We start from the raw sequence: 12,890 nt of genomic DNA on the forward strand, positions 1-12,890 counted from the left end.
CCTAATGAGGATGGTGATCATTTAGTTCTCACCACTGGACTAATGAATTTGTTGCCCAAGTTTTATGGTCTTGCAGATGAATGCCCACATGAACATTTGGATAGGTTTTATCGAATTTTCTCTTTAATGAAACTTCCAAATGTCCCGGACGATCTAGTTTTCTTAAGGGCATTCCCGCACTCATTAGAAAGAGCAGCAAAAGATTGGAAAGACTCTCTTCCTCCAGGATCCATTACCAGATGGGAAGATCTTGAGCATAAATTTCTGAGCAAATTCTCCCATGTGCAAGATGGATACGACAACGGTCTTGGATGGAATGACCCTACCTTGGGATGGTACAATGCTCCACAACATCAATATCAAGAACCACCATTCCAGAGTACTTTCATGCCTCCACTAGTCCAGCAATGTCAGAGTCAGCAATATGATGCTTCTGCCGAAACAGCTCCTCAGCCTTCTATTTCTGAGCCTACATTGCAGGAGTTGTTGGAGCAGTTGACCATGCAGAACCTGCAGTTTCAGCAAGAGACCAGAGCACACCTTCAATGCTTGAGCAATCAGATAGGGCAAATGACCACTCAACTTAATCAGGAACAGTCTCAAGATTTAGAGGAATCACCATTTCAGACTGTTCTGATTCCTGATGATGTTAGTGTCATCCACATAGAAGATGGGGAGCGGAGTTATGAGCTTACTACTGCGCCACATACTTTCCCACCTTCAAATGTCCCTACTCTTGCACCTGAGGAGACTGCTGAAGATCTTGAGGACCAGGCAGGTATAAGCAGTAATTTTGAATCAGGTAGACAACTTTCATATTCCACCACTTTACCAATCTTTAGGGAAGTGGAGGTAAACATACCTCAATGTGATTTTGTTGATAATTATGTTGTTGAGGGGTATGTTGATGATTGTATTGTTGTTGAGTCTGATTTTAATTTTCCCTCTATGCATGATGAGAACCAATTTTCGCTATCGCATCCGAATGTTTATTCTCCATGCATTGAACATAAATCTAAGTCTGTAGTTGATATTGCTTGTGATTTTGAAATTGATTCATGTTCTGAGGATGTATTTGAGGTTCAGTATGATAATTTGGGTGTTATACCCTTGCATGTTATTTCTTTGGAACCACATTGCACTAACCCTATTGCAGGAGGTACAAATGAATTTGACCAACATGCACCCATGCTGGAAGACAAAGGTGCCAGCATTCACGAAAGTTTCAACATCAACAGGCACCTGCTGAACCTGCTCATCAACAATCACTGCATAGATCCAGCTGTGGAAAACATTTCACTGCTAGATCAGATTTGGAGGATGAAGCAGTTCGTCCTCAAAACCTCCTTGCTGGATACTATGGTGGAAAACATCTCCCTGAAAGTCCAAAATTGGCAACTGCCACTATGATCAAGGGAGTTTTCCTTTTCTCTTCTCCTCCTTTTCCTACTTTTATTGCACTTGTCCATGATCTGTTGATTGTTCTGATTTCTGATCTTATGCTTATGACACATTGAGGACACTGTGCAGTTTCAGTGTGGTCTATTGGGGGAGATTCTGATTTTTCTTTGTTAGTTTTTGTTTTCCGTGTTAAATTTTTTTTCTTTTCTAGGTAGTTTTTGTTTTGTCTTGTGTACAGTTTTACATGTTTCTCTTGATTTCTGGACTTTGTTTAAGTTGTAGACTCGTCTTTTCCTTTACTTCATTGATACTCTGAGATGTTGGATTCCTTGCTTTTCTTTGCTTGGAAGATGATCATGATGTTTGAGAGTTGAATTGATTGTGACACAAATGCCCTGTGTGAGAATTTGAGCCACTTTATGTTCTTTCTTGTGTGTGATATGTCTCTTGATTGCTTGCACATATGCCTTGGCTCGACTCTTGTTGATAATTCTTGATTGATATGCATGTTTGGAAGTGATAAAGGCAGTTTTGTTTTTGAGCCTCTCTAGCCAAATAAGCTTACTTTGTTCTAATCCTTTGAAAACCCTTTTTGAGCCTATACTTTCCCCCATTTCTTTATTTCGAATGCTCATACACTAGCCCTAAGTGAAAAACCATGATTACCTTAACCTTAGGGAATTTTGGAGCTTTGGAAGTGTTTTGGGAACAAGTGTGGTCTCTTGGGGGTTTCTGATGAGTTGGCTAGTTGGTTCCTTTTCTTGTTTTGTTTTGGTAAATATATGTGTATCTTGTCTTTTACAGTTTTGTTTTGAAAAGAGAGAAAAGAAAAGAGATAGGATGAAAAAAAAAAAGAGAGCAGAAAAATAGTGAAAAAAAAAATGTGAATAATTGTGAATAATGGAGTCAAGAAGAGGATGGAATTAGAGGTTGTGGGTGTGTTTGAATGTGTTTACACTTGTTTCCCATTGCTCCTCTATTTCTTTTGGTTTGTAGCTTTTTATCCATATTTTATCCTCCCTTGTCCTTGACCCCATTACATCCATAAAAGACCTTTTGATTTGAACATGCGTATGTTTTGAGTGTTGATATTAGAGGCTTGCCAAGTCTATTTGTGTTTTCTTTCTTGAGTGCATTGAGTGACATTGATTTACCTTAAACACTTGAGAGAGACATTGATTGTGTGCATCTGTGAGGCTCTGTTGCTTTTGATTCATCTCTTGAACTGATTGACTGTTTTCCTTGTACTGAACTATTTGGATGATTCTTTGAGTATCTGCTTTCATTGACTCTGTGTGGGATTCTGCCTATACCTTTTACTGTCCAGATTTTGTGAGAATTGTGCAACTGTGTTCCTATTTTGGAGTCTTTGTTGTTGTCTGTCGAGTCTATGTCACCTCCTTGATGTTTGAGTAGTTCCCTAGTTTTCGTCTTGGTTTTGCCCAGGAGTGCAAAAGACTAAGTGTGGTCTATTTTGATGAGTCGTTATTTCTTGAATTATATTTAGTTTATTGCACTTAAATAAACCAGGGAATTGTGTTTAATTGTTTGTTATTTCCCCGTTTTCCGAATTGTGCTTAATTTGGGCGGAAATTTGTAATTGCGCTAATTTGGGTTTTCTGAGCTGATTAAGTGCATTTTTGAAGTGTAGGAAAATTTTGGAAATACATTTTGGGACATCAGGAAGAATGCCAAATAAATTCAAGACTCTCCACACAGACATTTTAGAATTAATTAAATTGTAATTCAGTAGTTTAGAATTTCTGTATCAACTTTTATATTTTGGGACAATTTTTGGTAAAGTAGACTAGACCCAAAATGTGAAGGTAAATGACTTGGCACCTTAGGGTTTTTTGTGTGGACCCCACCCTTATTAAAAGGGAGCACACGGCCTAGGTTAGCCGCCACTTGCCATTTGCACGGTACACTCTCGGTTTTTAGTTTTTATGCTATTTGGAATTTTGAATTTTTTTTCGGAGAGTTGAACGTGGTCTTTGAATGGAATGAATGAACAGTTGTAATGATTATTCCTTTTGCTGAATTCTGATTGAATTTTCCATTTGGTTTTGGTGCACTTTTATTCAATCTTTTCTCGCATTATGTGAGCTTGGAATGGGGAAAGTGTTGTCTCGGTTTGGGATAAGAGTAGCTTGGTGAAGCAATGTATGAGGCACAGGTGGAAGCACGGGAATGAGGGAGAGATTAGGTGGAAAAGAGTGAAGCTTGGGCAGCAGCACACGTGGAGTTTCACGCGGAATGAGAGGAGCACATTGTTGAGTTCTTAGGTGACAACGTGAAGTCACGGCTGCTGGAACGAGAAGGCTATGCTACTTTTATATTGTGTTTAATGCTTTTAAGATGTCTTTTCCTTGAGAAATGAGGAATTAGATTAGGTTAGGCAAGCTGTGTCACGGCTGGAAGCAAAGAGGAGATACGGTGATTTGAAAGCTGCTGCCACGGAGAAAGGCTACCCCACTTTCGTTTATTGGATTAAACATTTTGCAGATTCATTTACCTTTAGAAATGAAGAAGTGATTTAATAGGAGAATGAAGTGATGTCTGGGTTGTCTCACGGCTGCTGGAATGGAGAGTTTCAAAAGCAAAAGCAACAACTAGTTTTGATTTCAGCCTGGTGCACTCACGGTTCTTTGGATTTTGGGTGAAGAGGTGACGGTGATGATTCATTAAGAAAAGGCTGATTCATTGGCCGGAAGAAAGGAACACGCGGATCCCTTGGTCTTGGAGAAGGAGGCGCATATGTGCACGCGAAAGCAACTTACTCATGGATTCAACATTCACGGTTTTCAATATGCAATTCATCATTTTACTTCTTACCTCAACGTTGAATTTTAAGAGTATTTAACTTTTTTTTTCAGCCGTGCATTTTAATTGGTTCAAGCGCTTTATGAATTTTCTTTGAAATTTTATTCCAAGCTGCAATGTGCATTTCGTTATTAGTCAAACGTTCTTTTTATTATTACTGCGCCATTTATATTAGTTCACACATCTTGTTTTAAGACTGCTCAGTTTACCGTTTTCCTTCACTATGTCGTCTATTATGTTCGGTTTATTGTTTCGGTTCACTTTAATGTTGTCTATTCTGTTCGGCTTCTTTATGTTCCTGCATTTTCCATTTTCTCACTTGTTTCAGAGACCGTTCGGTCAATGCCTCAACTGGAGGTAATATTAAATGCAAGACTCTAGAGGAAGCCACTAAATTGATTGACAACATGGCTACTAATGACAATGAGATACATAATGAGAGAGGAGCTCCAATTCAACAGAAGGGAGTTTTACAATTGCGATCTCATGATGCCTTGCTTGCACAAAATAAAATCATAACTCAACAGTTGGAGAATTTGACAAAGACACTCGCTCAGTTGCCAAAGGAGCTGAAGAATGTTTCACAGGTTCAACAACAACTTTGTGAATTGTGTGGTGGTGACCATATCAATGGTCAATGTGCTTTTCCAGTGGAGGCCTTAGAAGACGTAAATTTCATGGCCAATCAATTTCCATATCGCCAAGGTAACTTTAACCAAGGGTGGAAACCTCACCCAAGCACGGGTCAAGGTCAGAATGGACAAGTTGGACAAGCAGGACAATTTAATAGACAACAACAACAACCATCACTATTTCAACAAGTCTCTGCATTAAATGAGAGATCAACAAAGTTAAAAGACACTCTTCAACAATTTATGTAATAATCTCCAACCACAAGAGCACTGAAGCCGCCATTAGAAACTTGGAGATGCAAGTTGGCCAATTAGCTAAGAAGTTGGAGGATATGCCTGATAAGAGTTTTGGGGCTAATACTAAGGTTAATCATAGGGAAGAATGTAAAGTTATTGTAAGTACAGATGATAAGAGGGTGAATGTATGAGAAAAAAAAAAGAGTGTTGAGTTAGATAAAGGAGAAGAAAAAGAAGAGATAATAAGTGAGGATGAGAGAAAAGAGAAAGACAAGAAGAGGGGAGAGAAAAAAATTGAGAAAAATGAAAAAATTATTCCTTATCCTAAGGGGAGTGAAAAGATTGAAAAAGAGAGACAATATGGGCGCTTTAAAAATATCTTCACGCAATTGGAGATTACAATACCTTTGAATGAAGCACTGCAACAAATTCCAGCTTATGCAAAGCACATGAGGCAAGTCTCCACAAAGAAGAGATATCTAGATGAAAAGGGAGATTGTAGTGTTATTGAGAAGAAGCCACTTCCTCCAAAAGTGAAAGATTCAGAAAGTTTTACTATTCCTTGCGTCATTGGGAAGGAGAATATAAGGAAAGCCCTAATTGATTTAGGGTCAAGTATTAATTTGATGCCTTTATCTCTGCTCAAAAGGATTGGTGATCTTGAAGTCAAACCAACAAATGTGACTTTGCTAATGGCGGATGGATCTTGAAAAAACCCTATGGTGTGGCAGAAGATGTGGTGGTTTTCATAGACAAGCTAAAATTCCTGGTAGACTTTGTGGTGATGGAGATGAAGAAGGATGAGAAGGTCCCAATCATTCTTGGAAGACCGTTTATGAAAACGGCAAAGATAATCATCAATGTGGATGATGGGATGATAATGCTTCAAGACCGAGGAGAAAAAGGTGATCTTTAATGTCTTCAAAGTGGAGCAGCAGATTCAAGAAAAGGAGGCTAGTCATAAAGCTGCATGTAAGGATGCACCCTTGACTAGTTCAAAAGCTGCAAAGTCGGTCTTCAAAGGTAAAAAATATTTCTTGTCACAGGTTAGGGAAGAAGAAAAAGATGGCAAAGAAAGGAAGGTTCATGATGACTTGATTGAGGCACAACTCAAACTTGGCATACCGGTAAGATTCAAGAACAAGTTGTGGTTGTGAAAGACTATAAATAGAATGAAGTGATAGAGATTGAAGCTCCATATTCAAGGACAGTAAAAAAGTTGGATCGGAAGCAGCTGATGAGTTGGTGTGATGAAAGAAAAAGGAACATCAACATTGAAGATGGAACTTGAGCTTTATTGGGTCAAGCTAATGACGTTAAAAGAACGCTTACTGGGAGGCAACCCAGTGATTTAAGACATTAATTTCCTTAATTTTGTTATTTTGGTGATGTAATTTTATAAACTTTGGGACATTGATTTATGTTGTTTTGAGATTGTTTGGTATAACATCTACTTATGGATGCAAGGTGGTTGAGTATCTACTGAAGGATACTAGGTTAGTAGGCACCTATTGATGGGTGTTGGTAAGAAAGATTTGCACTTAATGTAAGGTGCTAGAGGATTTTGGGTCAGGCTCGTGACGTTACACAAGCGCTACCTGGGAGGCAACCCAATTGATTGACTTTATCTTTGTTTGTTTTGATTTTGCTCTAGTTGCATTGTAGGGATTGAATGTATGAGTGATGTGAGAACCTAAATGCATGGTGTGAGTGAGAGGCATGGGTATAGGACACCTAGGGCAAGCTAAGAAGAAGGAGAGTTGGTGTCGCGAATGCCTCTCAACGGTACTTACCGCTGAACGCGACTGTTGCAAATTTAGACAGACCATTTTGTTTTAATTGGGCTCAGCGGGATTAGGCCCATTAGGTTATTTTTATACCCTAGGGTGCGGCTTTGCTTCCATTTTCAGATCTCCCTCTTCCCACACACTCTTAAGCACTCTCCAAAGAGTTCTCTTCACTTTTCCCTTCTTCCCCCTTCACAAAATCTCTCTTTCAAAAACTTTTGCACCATGTTTCCACTCAAGTTTGGGGGTTTGGTGAGAGCATTGTTGTTGGGGGCTAATTTCTTCACTTTCTTAGAGCATTTTTCACTCATCTAACATCTCCACCCAAGTAAGTACAAGCATTTTACATTCTAGGGTTTTTGAAAGCATGGATTGATATGAACATAGTTGTCTAAGAATGATTCTTTAGGGCTTTTGATTTTTATGCATGATTAGATGAATTAATTGATGTTTGAACCGATTAAAATGCTTGATTTGGGTCTAGAACTAGGAAGATTGCATGTGGGTGGAGATTAGAACATGTTTTGGGCAATTTTTAAAAATCTACAGAATCGTTGTTAGCGGAAATTTCCCTTGAGCGTGCTTCCTGCAAAGTGAGTTTTTAAGCTTGTTGGGTTACTGGTTTGATGCACAGGTTGCGCTGAGGGGTTCTGTTTGCCCTCAGCGGAGATAGGAATGATCTTAGGGTGTTGTTTGTGGTTTACTAATGCTTAATGATGTTTCTTGTGGTTTTGTGAATTGTGTTTGATATAGGGATGGCCTCATCATCAGGCAAGAGGATCAAGACTTTGGGATCAAAGAGGAAGGATAAAGAACCAGACCGTTATTACTCCAACAAGTTGCTTTCCCGCAAGCATGAGTGCCACTTCAAAGTTGTCCAAGATAGGAGGCTATTAATGGAAAGGAAGGCTGGACTGATACCTGATTTTGCTCCACAGTTTGGAGAGCAATTGGAGCACAGGAACTAGGGGAAGCTAGACATTTACCCTGCACCAACTAACATAGCAGTGGTGAAAGAATTCTACACCAACGCAAGGAGGTTAGGTGATCATCCTGCTGAGGATTATTTGAGCTATGTTAGAGGACACGCCATTTGGTATGACCCTGACTCCATTAACAGATTTTTAGATACTGAATGGGCTGGTGGGCAGAGTCAGTTTGCTTTAAATATGGAAGAAGGAGCGGACTTTGGTGATGTGGAGAGTGTGTTATGTGTGCCTGGAGGGCACTTTCAGAGAAACAGGAATGGTGCAATTGTGAACATCAGGAGAGCTTATCTGACTCCTCTAGCAAAGTATTGGATGGCATTTTCTCATGCCAACATCCAGCCGTGCTTACATGTCTCGGATATTACTATTAGCAGGGCGTTTCTTTTGTACTGTGTGCTCAGAGGGATGAGCATTAACATTGGCCAGGTCATAGCCAATGAGATACAGGTGTGTGCCAACATTACGAACAACAAAGCACCCTTGGGGCATCCCTCTTTGATTACACACCTATGTGAGCTAGCTGGGGTGAATATATCTGCACCACCATTTGAGAGGCCTAGGAAATCTATTGATGAGGCCTATTACAGACAATATTGTGGAGGTGATGAGGCAGCTCAGCCAGTACCACCACGCCGTCCTCGTAGAGGGAGAGGACCACCACAGGGTAAGGCATGTGCAAAGCCTCAAGAGGCAGAGCCATTTCAGATGAGGGACATGTATATGTCTCTTATAGATGCTAGGATGCAATCCATTCACAGAGGGAAAGTGGCCACAGTTGAGATGATTATTGGGATGTATGATACACCCCCAGCACATAGGTGGACCATGGATGACTTTCATAATGTGGTCGCGTGGCCAAAGGAGCAAGCCCAAGGCAGTAGAACTGGAGCAGTGATAACGGTCTAAAATACCGTTATCTGTGATGTAATTTTGATACTAAATACACCATTTTTGGCTTAGAAAATTGCTTGAACTCATTCTTTTTCATTAAGTTGTGTGAATAAGAGAGTTGAGGTTGAATTTGATGATTTTATGAGTAATTCCCTTTGTTTTGATAGAAAATGAGTTAATACAGGAAGCAGAGATGAAGTGCTAAGGATATAGAGCTCAGAAAGGTCTACAAAAGACCTAGAAGAGGGAACCACACGAAGCTTGGGCGACCTCCAGGAGGCTTGAGCGTGGAAAAATTGACGCTCGCCGCCTGGGCGGCCTAGCCTGCCCGGGCGTTGGACCCCCGAAGCTTGGGCGAAATTGGAGGCTCAAGCCTTCCGGAAATCGACGTCTACCACCCGGGCGGCTAAATTGGCCGCCCGAGCGTCGCGCGTTGCTGATCCGGCCCAATTTTTGCTCTATTTCGACTCTTTTGGACTGGGCCCTGTTTCTACTCTTTTCCAACTTTATTTAAAGGACCCAGGCGCTCTAGGTTTTTTATCTCTGGCTAGAGCAACACAACAACACCCTCTTCTACTCTCTAAAGGCGGATCTCGAGGCGGGAACTTCCTCTTCTACTCTTAGGGTTTCACTATCTCATGTTTTTCCATTATTCATATAGTTTCTCCATGTATATGGGGAACTAAACTCTATTTGTTTTTGGGGAATGATGTAACCTTGTGAACTCTCATGTATTTGAATTGATTCTTAATTTATATGCTTTTTCATTAATAATTAGGGAATTCATCTGTTTCAATTCTTGCTCTATTTAACTCATTTAGTAGCATGATTTATGAATTGCATGAGTGTCGGGAGGTTCCTTACAATTCAGGTTCTTATTGAATTATCCCAAGGGTAATATTTCTCAGGGATGAGGGTATGAGTAATTGGTCATCTTAAGCTCTTGATCTTCAGACTTAATTTTCTAAGAACGCTAGGAATTGCACGAACTAGGAATTAAGGCAGACTTATTGCGCCGAGGGATCGGATTCTAAGTAATTTAGTGAGTGTCGTTAATATTAATGTAAAAAGAAGAATTCTTATATACATGAGAGTAAACTTTGTGAAATCAAACCCTAACAACATAATCATCTCATTTTATAAACAACCTCCGTTCATCTCTGTGTTACTCTACTATTGATCAATTTGCATTCATATTTAATTTTATGTCTTTGCATTTGAAACCAACAAACTCATTTTATTTAAGTCTTAATTAATTGAGTTATCTCACAATTGTTTAGTGCCGAGAGTCTTGTGCAATTCGGTACACTTGCCACTTTCAATGATAATGGCGTTGCACTCCTCTTTAGGGGTAACTTCCATATTGCCCCCAAAATCATCCAGCTTCTGAATTATGAACCTACAATGCATCTACATCCTTCTGCATGCTGCTTGAGTGTTATTACGATGAGAATCAGACATCTGTATGAACTGTGGAAGCATATCATCCATAATAGCCCATCTTTCTGATATAGAGGGTTGTTGTTGTCATTGTTGTTGTGGTTCTCTATAAAATTGTCCGAATCGCACAAGACTCTCAACACTAAACAGTCGTGTGATAACTTGATTAATTAAGACTTAAAGAAAATGAGATCATTGGTTTCAAATGCAAAGACAGAATATTAAATATGAATGTAGTTTGATCAATAGCAGAATAGCATAGAGATGAATGGATGTTGTTTATAAAATGAGATGAATATGTTGTTGGGGTTAGATTTCACCAAGTTCCCTCTCATGTATGTAAGAATTCTTCTTTATGCATTAATGTCAACATCACTCACTAAATCACTTAAACCCGATCCCTCGGTGAAGAAGCTTGTCCTTAATCACCTGTTCATGCAATTCCTAGCATTCCTAGTAATTAAATGTGAAGATCAAGAGCTTTAAGACGACCAAGACTCATACCCTCATCCCTGAGCAATATTACTCTTAGGAGAATTCAACAAGAACCTGAATCGTAAGGAACCTCCTGGCACTCATGCAATTCATATATCATGCCATGAATGAGTTAAACAAAGCATGTAATAAGCATACATGAATTACTCTAACAATTAATGAAAAAGCATGTATAATTATTAATCAATGCAAATACATGAGAGTTCACAAGGTTACATCATCCCCCAACAACAAATAGAGTTTAGTTCACCATATACATGATGAAACTAGATGAATAATGGGAAAGCATGAGATAGCAAAACCCAAAAAGTATAGGATAGAGGATCCTGCATCCAAATCCGCCTTCAGAGAGTGGAAGAGTGTGGTGTTCTGTTGCTCCAGCCAGAGATATAAAACATAGGACGCCTGAGTCCTTTAAATAGAGTGAAGACAAAACAGAAACAAGCCCAAGCCCGTGTCGCCGGCGCTCAAGCGCCCCACTTAGGGCGCCCGGGCAGTGAGTGGTGGTCTTCCACGCTCAAGCCTCAAAGAGGGCGCCCAAGCTTCGTGCTTCCGACGCTCAAGCGCCCAAAAAGGGGCGCCCGGGCGGTGAGCGATGGTCTTCCATGCTTAACCCTTCCAGATGATGCCCAAGCTTCGTGCCTCCGGCACTCAAGCGCCCTAAAAAAGGCGCCCGGGCGGTGAGCGGCACTCTTTTGCGCTCAAGCCTCCAAAAAGGGCGCCCAAGCTTCGAGCATCTCCTTAGCACTTCGTCCCTACTTTCCATACTATCTCATTTTCAACAAAAACAAGGAGAATTAGTCATAAAACCATCAAATTCAACCTCAGCTCTCTTATTCACACAACTTAACACAAAAACATGATTCCAAGCAAGTTTCTAAGAAGAAAAGGGTGCATTTAGTGTTAAAATGACATCACAAATAACGGTATTTTCAACCATTATCAACTAGATAACTAGTTTTGGAAGAATGTCTCCACATCCCTAAAAGTTGTTGCCCCTCTTATGGTAGTCTTGAGATTAGTGGACTCAGATGTAAAACCCAAATGAGTTCCATTTATGAAGAGGTGGATTGTGCAAAAGAGAAGACTAGGTCAAACATTAACAATATAAAAAAGTGGTAAATTTTCTAACTTTTACTCATTCAAAGTTTAATTACTTATGTGTGAAATTATTTCTGATATAGCATAATTAATGTACTTATGAAGAGGTTTGGAGAATCATTGATGCTCGATGGGATAATCAACTTCATAGGCCTTTGCATGCAACTGCCTCTTTTTTAAACCCCCATGTCCACTATGAACCTAACTTTAAATGTGGTGATGGTGGAGAGGTGAAAGAAGGATTGTATATGTTCATGAGAAGATTGGCACCAGATATGGCAAAAAGAAGAAAATATAATTTACAAATTGTTGAATTTCATTATGCTAGAGGACTTTTTGGAATTGAAGATGCAAAGGAGTGCAGGAAAGAGTTAAATCCTGAAGAATGGTGGGACATGTTTGGTGGTGGAACTCCAGAGTTGAAGAGATTTGCTATTCGAATTATAAGCTTGACTTGTAGTTCTTCTAGATGTGAGCGTAATTGGAGCTCATTTGAAATGGTAATTTAAATTATTTTTAATTTATAATTTTCTTTGTTATGTTTATATTTTCACAAAAAATATTATATTTCATTTAGGTTCATACAAAGAGAAGGGATTGTTTGCATCAACAAAAGATGAATGATCTAGTTTATTAGATGTATAACTACAAGTTGAAAAGAGGACAAATTCGAAAAATTGTTGCTCTTCCATTTGATGACATTGAATCAGATGATGAATGGATAACTGAATAGGTAGATGATGTTATTGAGATTGAGCAAGTTGAAGGTGAAAATGATAGTGAAAATATTCACCTAGATGGAGCAATCGTTCCTAGTCTAGATGCTCTTGATCTTGATAACATAACATATGAGCACAATGAGGATGCACAACATTCATCAGGGGAAGAGTTTGTTACCAATGTGGAGCATAAGTGTCATGAAGATAATGATTTTCATGATGCTACAAAGTGAAGTATATGAAGATCCTTGTTGTATTAAGTTTAAAAGCATTCTTGTTTGTGGGTCCGCGAGAAAAAGGAACAAGAGGCCGAACACAAGACCGAATGGTCACTCAGCAATTGAAGGTCAAACAGTATATAACAGATAAAGGCCG

General features: G+C 39.4%; 1 pseudogene; it reads left to right on the top strand.

Annotated features, from left to right (window-relative positions):
• The first annotated feature begins 11,894 nt into the window (after positions 1 to 11,894).
• On the top strand, positions 11,895 to 12,748 carry LOC148203036 (uncharacterized; annotated as a pseudogene).
• The last annotated feature ends 142 nt before the right edge of the window (positions 12,749 to 12,890 follow it).

Source organism: Vigna umbellata, chromosome 3 (genome assembly GCF_029865625.1).
Source record: "Vigna umbellata cultivar VRB3 chromosome 3, Vumbellata_1.0, whole genome shotgun sequence".
NCBI lineage: Eukaryota > Viridiplantae > Streptophyta > Magnoliopsida > Fabales > Fabaceae > Vigna > Vigna umbellata.